Here is a 7,302-nt window from a genome sequence, read left to right as displayed (position 1 = left end):
ATGTGCTATGTAAGAAAGCTAACGTTTCAGTTCCTTGCTCAGAACATGAGAACATATGAAAGCTGGTGGTTCCTTTTAACATGAGTCTTCAATATTCCCTGGTAAGAAGTTATAGGTTGTAGTTATTATAGGAATTATAGGACTATTTCCCTCTATACCATTTGTATTTCATTAACCGTTGACTATTGGATGTTCTTATAGGTACTTTAGTATTGCCAGTGTAACAGTTTAGCTTCTGTCCCTCTCCTCGCTCCTCCCTGGGCTCGAACCAGCAACACAACGACAACAGCCACCATCGAAGCATCTTTACCCATGCAGAGCAAGGGAAACAACCACCCCAAGGCTCAGAGCGAGAGACGTTTGAAACGCTATTAGCGCGCGCTAACTAGCTAGCCATTACACTTCGGTTACACCAGCCTCATCTCGGGAGTTGATAGGCTTGAAGTCATAAACAGCGCAATGCTTGACGCACAACGAAGAGCTGCTGACAAAACACACAAAAGTGCTGTTTGAACGAATGTTTACGCCTCTGCCTACCACTGCTCAGTCAGATACTTAGACACTTGTATGCTTGTATGCTCAGTCAGATTATATGCAACGCAGGACACGCTAGATAATATCTAGTAATATCATCAACCATGTGTAGTTAACTAGTGATTATGATTGATTGTTTTTTATAAGATAAGTTTAATGCTAGCTAGCAACTTACCTTGGCTTACTGCATTTGTGCAACAGGCAGTCTCCTTGTGGAGTGCAACGAGAGAGAGGCAAGTCGTTATTGCGTTGTACTAGTTAACTGTAAGGTTGCAAGATTGGATCCCCCGAGCTGACAAGGTGAAAATCTGTCGTTCTGCACCTGAACAAGGCAGTTAACCCACCGTTCCTAGGCCGTCATTGAAAATAAGAATGTGTTCTTAACTGACTTGCCTAGTTAAATAAAGGTATAAAAAATACAAATTAAAACATTTTTTTTAAATCGGCAAATCGGCTCCCAAAAATACCAATTTCCGATTGTTATGAAAACTTGAAATCGGTCCTAATTAATCTGATTAATCGGTCGACCTCTAGTATAAGTCATGTCTCAATTGTCTCAATTCTTAAAAATCCTTCTTTAACTTGTCTCCTCCCCTTCATCTACAGTGATCGAAGTGGATTTACAAGTGACATCAATAAGGGATCATGGCTTCACCTGGATTCACCTGGTCAGTCTAAGTGATGGAAAGAGCAGATGTTCTTAATGTTTTGTATACTCAGTGTACAAGGTGTACCAATACCATAACAATATGCAGGGATACGTGGTAATTGATGTAGATATTCACATGTATGCAGGGTTAAAGGATAGTAGCAGCAGTGTATATGGTGGGATATAGTCTACAGATATACAGATAATCCAGGACTCCGGGTGGCCATTGATTAGCAATTCTACAGTCTAATTGCCTGTTGGTCTGAGACTTGATGCTCTAATACTGCTTGCCTGGCGGTAGCACAGAGAACAGTCCATGGCTTGGGTGGCTGAAATATGTGCCAATTTTCTGGACCTTCCTTAGACATTGCCTGGTATTAAGATCCTGGATGTGCTTCCCCTGCTTTTTCCTGTAGTCCACGATCAGCTACATGGCCTTGCTGACATTGAGGGAGAGATTGTTGTCCTGGCAGTGTCTCAGACCTACTCCCCGTAGGCACACTCAGAACCAAAAAAGCACAGCACAACAGCAAGCAGCTGACACTAATTGTGAAGTCCATAAACACAAACAACTTCTGGCAAAATTGGAGAAAAAAATGTAATAAATCTAAACAAGAGGAATTAGCGATACAGAATGGTGACATATAGACAACCCATTTTAAAACACTATGGAACACCATTCAAATTGATGCAAATGGAGAACAATGCCAAATTCATGAGAAGTTGGATGGGTTAGAAAAATCTATAAAGGACAATCAATATCCATTGGACTCCCCAATTACTGACCAATAAGAAACTTCAGGCCCTAAAATTTAAAAAAGCATGCGGACCTGATGGCATCCTAAATGAGATGCTCAAGTTCACTAGTGCACAATTTCAATTGGCTATATTAAAACTGTTTAACTTGATCCTGAGTGGAGTTTATTTCCCTGACATCTAGAATCAATGACTCATAACCCAAATCTTTAAGAACGGAGACAAATTTGTCCCCAACAATTACAGAGGCATTTGTGTGAACAGTAGCCTGGGGAAGGTTTTCTGTAGTATTATAAATGTAAGAGTTCTAAACTTCCTTAATTATTTACATAAACGAATTGGCCACTATTCTAGTAAAAAACCTCAGCCCCTGGTGTTAGTCTCCACAATTCAGAGGTTAAATGCCTGCTCTTCGCAGATGACCCATGCCTGCTGTCACCCACAGCACCTGGGCCCTGGCAATAAACCCCAAAATACTAAAATAATTTTCCAGAGAAGATCCAGATCTCAGGGAATTAGACAAAAGTTCTCAATTGGTACAAAATATATAGAGTACTGCACACACTGTAATTACTTATGTTTAAAAATAAGCTCAACTGGACACCTTAATGATGCAGTGAATGAACTGAGAGAGAAAGCACGCAACGCGTTCTACGACATTAAAAAAACAAATCAAATTGAAATACCTATTGAAATTTGTCTAAAACGAATTGAATGTGTCATTGAACCAATTGCACTTTATGGCAGCGAGATGTGGGGTCCACTTGCAAAACAAGATTTCACCCAATGGGACAAACACCCCATTGAAACCCTGCATGCAGAGTTCTGTAAGATTCTCCTACATGTCCAGAGGAAAATGTGGGAGCAAACGGTACATATAGGGATAAATGTAATACTGTAGAGCAAAGGTGTACATTAGACCACAAGGGGAAGAGGACACACTTAGAGTGCATTTGCCATTCTGGTAAAAACAGGAAACCAAAAAATAACAGACGTAATGGTCAAAGCCATAAAATGCATAAATGTTTAGGGTAAAATGCATTGTCTATTGTAGAGGACAGGAAACCAAAGCAAGGCCATGAGTGCATAGGACAGCTGGACATACCGAGGTCAGAGGGACACACAAAGGAGGGGGTCAGCCAAATGACCAACTGATGGACTATAGACATAGTACATATATTATTTTTAGGAAATGAAGATGCTGAAGGAATGTTAGAAGAGACACATAGTCTACGAGTCCTAATAAGGACAGACATACCAGAGAACACACCAAGCTAAACATAAGGGGCCCATAGGATAAGATGGGCATGTATTATTTTTGGGACATGAAGAGGTCCTGTCACCATTATAACTTAACTGAAAGCCGATATGGGCGTTATTGGGCGTGAACAAGCAGGAAGCACAGATAGAAAGATAATGGTGGCAGATGGATTGAGGGAAGTAACTTCATTTCCATGTGAGATGGACTCATATGTTGTATGTGTATAAATACAGAGCCAGAGCTTAGGGAAGGGAGTTGTTCTGCGGACCAGCTCGGCTTCTGATACTGTATGTTTGTATTAAAAGCCTATATTGAATTCACAAGTTCTTGTAAGTGTTATATTTTGAAACGATTCTCCACGACAAAAACTACAAACAATGCATGCAGGACAGAATTAGGCCAATATCCACTAGTAAAAAAATATTTAAAAAAGAGCAATTAAGTTTTGGAAACATCTAAAATACAGTGCAATGCAATGCCAAGAGCTGAGCTGAGCAGAGAAAAGAGTCCCCTCATCCAGCTGAGTTCACAAACCTGTTCTACTAACACATTGAAGTCTCAGGGCCAGAACATCCAATCAATCAGAATTAACCAAATTACATCAAAGTCAAAACAAATCTACATTACTTATTGGGAAACACAAGCACAAAGCAAAATGCAGTGCTATCTGGCCCTAAAATGACAGTACACCGGCAAACTATTTGAACATGGTTCTTGATCAAAACCTTAGAAAAACCTTGACAAAGTACAGGCTCAGCGAGCACAGCCTTGCCATTGAGAAGAGTAGACACATGAAAACATGGCTCCCTCTAGAGGAAAGGCTGTGCAACCACGGGACCACAGCAGAACCTGAGACAGCTGCATTTCCTGACAAAATGTTTAAAAAAATATAAAACAATTAGAGAGTGTAATTTCCCTAAATGTGAAACCTTTATTCAAGGTTTCAAATTACCTCTCTGATGAGGATAGGCTACCCGTCCTGTTGGGGGAGGATGCAGAGAGCTGTGGGTTGGCAGCGCACTACATTGCTGCCTGCCATAAAATGAGAGAGAGAGAGAGAGAGAGAGAGAGAGAGAGAGAGAGAGAGAGAGTGAGAGAGTGAGAGAGAGAGAGAGAGAGTCCGTGTTAAACTGATGTCAGATCAGCGGAAAGGGGGAATGTTTACACACAGTGTTTCAAATTTGGTTATGATTTTTATTCACCTGGTGAACAATGGGATGTGAAAAACTTGGAATTTGATATGAGGCCCTATAGACAATCTAGGAAACAGAATATTTAGTTGGCCTTCACAATGTATAGGACTACAGCATTTGGATTAGGCTAATTATTGGATTATTGCTTCAGGGTTTCCAGTCTACCACGTTGTGTGAGTTTCAGTCTCAGAGAGAACCTACAGGCCATTAAATTATGGGTTGACGTCGGGCTGGGCCCAAGCCCGTAGACGGCCCAAGAGGCAAAAAAATCAAATAATCAAAAATAAAAACATTTAAATGTATAATTGTTTTTTTAATCCAACTACAGGAGCCCGCTCTCAATGTTCAAAATACAGCAGAGTGCAAAATTTAGCAACAGATGATCAATAGTTTATAAAAAATAACTGTGGAATAAATTGTATCACAAGCACATACATGTATCTGCCAAAATTAAGGAAACACCAAAATAAAGTGTCTTAAAATGGTGTTGCGCCACCACGAGCTGCCAGAACAGCTTCAAAGTGCCTTGGCATAGAGTCTACAAGTAGACATAAACCATGCCAGGAGAATGCACCCCACATCATAACATATACTTTGTATCCCTTGTTTACTCAAGTGTTTCCTTTATTTTGTCAGTTACCTGTATGCCTACAGTCAGGAAGGCTGCAGTTTGGGCAGTATGCACACCAAATATAGGCTACAGCTTGTTCCTTGTGGCCATAGATTTATAATCCATAAAAGGGTTTTGTAACCTCTTACCCTGGGAATTTGACTGTTAAACTAATGGGTACAGTAGCAATGGATGCCAGTCCTGATTTGAATGGAAAGTGCCATCTATGGATTATATTTCTATGGTTTATTGGGGCTGTCAGTTTTCGTATTGTAGATGTATTTATATTTGTATGTACAGTTTAGAAATCAGAAGACTAATCTGTCTGTGGAACTAATAGAAACCATTTTTTTCTCAACACCTCCCAATTTGTAGCTAACAGCAGCACTATTTTTCAAAGTAGCTCATTTTGAGATTCTTAATCCGGTCCTGGCTGAGTAAAGCCAAGAAGTATGGTTTGATACACTATAAAAAGGCGATGATGCTCAGGAATAGACTGTATTTTCCTCTTAAGACATTTAATATTTTATTGTTCAATAAATTCACTTCGACTTGGACTGATAAATGAAAATAAGTAATAATAATAATATAATAATACATGAAATAAAAAAGAGAGCTCTGGTGCAATTTGAGAAGATTGCATCAAACCCACTAGTCTAGTGTAGTGTGTCCATCTGTCTTTTTGTGCTAAAGGTTGGGGCGTGCCGTGTGTTAATTTAGCTGTAGTAATCGCGTGACAACATTCCACGGTTTGAGCATTCCATGGGTGATGTAATGATACCGTTTATTGCACGGGTTTGAAATGTGAGCATGAAATTACACCACTACCTCACTGACCGCTATTCAGATCAATTGATCAATTAACCTGGTCTCACCAAAAAAAATGTAGTTTGGGAAAACGAATAATAAACCAGGTGTATTCCAGGTGTATTCTGCATGCATAGCCCCATAGGCATACAGGTAACTGCCACAAATAAAGGAAACGCTTGAGTAAACAAGGGACACAAAGTATATGTTATGGTGTGGGGTGCATTCTCCTGGCATGGTTTATGTCTACTTGTAGACTCTATGCCAAGGCACTTTTGAAGCTGTTCTGGCAGCTCGTGGTGATACAACACCCCTTTACAGTTTTTTACAATCGCTAACATCCTTTTCTACAATCTGTAGTCACATTTCAAAACTCTAAACACAATTAGCACAACATCTGTCTGTTGTGGACCATATCATCAATGCAATTTATGTTGTTTTCACAGAATATGCAACAGGTTTCTAAAATGCTTACATTTTCTTAACGTACAAGCTTACGCAATGCCAAAATTATGGATCGTTCTTGTCTTAATTACAAATGCTTGAACACAGCATGCCAGAAATGAAGATATAGTGTTCAAAACCTTAAATATAATATAAAGCCTCTACTTCTGCAACAACAGCAGATCAAAAGCTATACTGAAACAGCTGATAAGCATTTTTGAATGAACAGATAATTGAAACATTGAGAAAAAGCTGATTTACTGTAAGTTGTGTAAAATAGACCAACCACAGTTGATTCTAATCTCAATCGAAGACATAGCCAGGTGTTGAAGTTCTCTCAATTACATGGACATACACAGTAAAAAGGGGACTCTTTGGATTTATTAGCTGGACCAGGGAGAGGAGTAACTGGACCAGGGAGAGGAGTAGCTGGACCAGGGAGAGGAGTAGCTGGACCAGGCAGAGGAGTAGCTGGACCAGGGAGAGGAGTAACTGGACCAGGGAGAGGAGTAGCTGGACCAGGGAGAGGAGTAGCTGGACCAGGCAGAGGAGTAGCTGGACCAGGGAGAGGAGTAACTGGACCAGGGAGAGGAGTAGCTGGACCAGGGAGAGGAGTACCTGGACCAGGGAGAGGGGTAGTTCGACCAGGGAGAGGAGTAACTGGACCAGGGAGAGGAGTAGCTGGACCAGGGAGAGGAGTAGCTGGACCAGGCAGAGGAGTAGCTGGACCAGGGAGAGGAGTAACTGGACCAGGGAGAGGAGTAACTGGACCAGGGAGAGGGGTAGTTGGACCAGGGAGAGGAGTAGCTGGACCAGGGAGAGGGGTAGTTCGACCAGGGAGAGGAGTAGCTGGACCAGGGAGAGGAGTTGTTGGACCAGGCAGAGGAGTAGCTGGACCAGGGAGAGGGGTAGTTGGACCAGGCAGAGGAGTAACTGGACCAGGGAGAGGAGTAGCTGGACCAGGGAGAGGGGTAGTTGGACCAGGGAGAGGGGTAGTTGGACCAGGGAGAGGAGTAGTTGGACCAGGCAGAGGAGTAACTGGACCAGG

The sequence above is a fragment of the Oncorhynchus tshawytscha genome, linkage group LG28 (genome assembly GCF_018296145.1).
Source record: "Oncorhynchus tshawytscha isolate Ot180627B linkage group LG28, Otsh_v2.0, whole genome shotgun sequence".
Classification (NCBI taxonomy): Eukaryota; Metazoa; Chordata; class Actinopteri; order Salmoniformes; family Salmonidae; genus Oncorhynchus; species Oncorhynchus tshawytscha.
The sequence above is the reverse complement of the archived record's forward strand: the minus strand, read 5'-3'. Positions refer to the sequence as shown.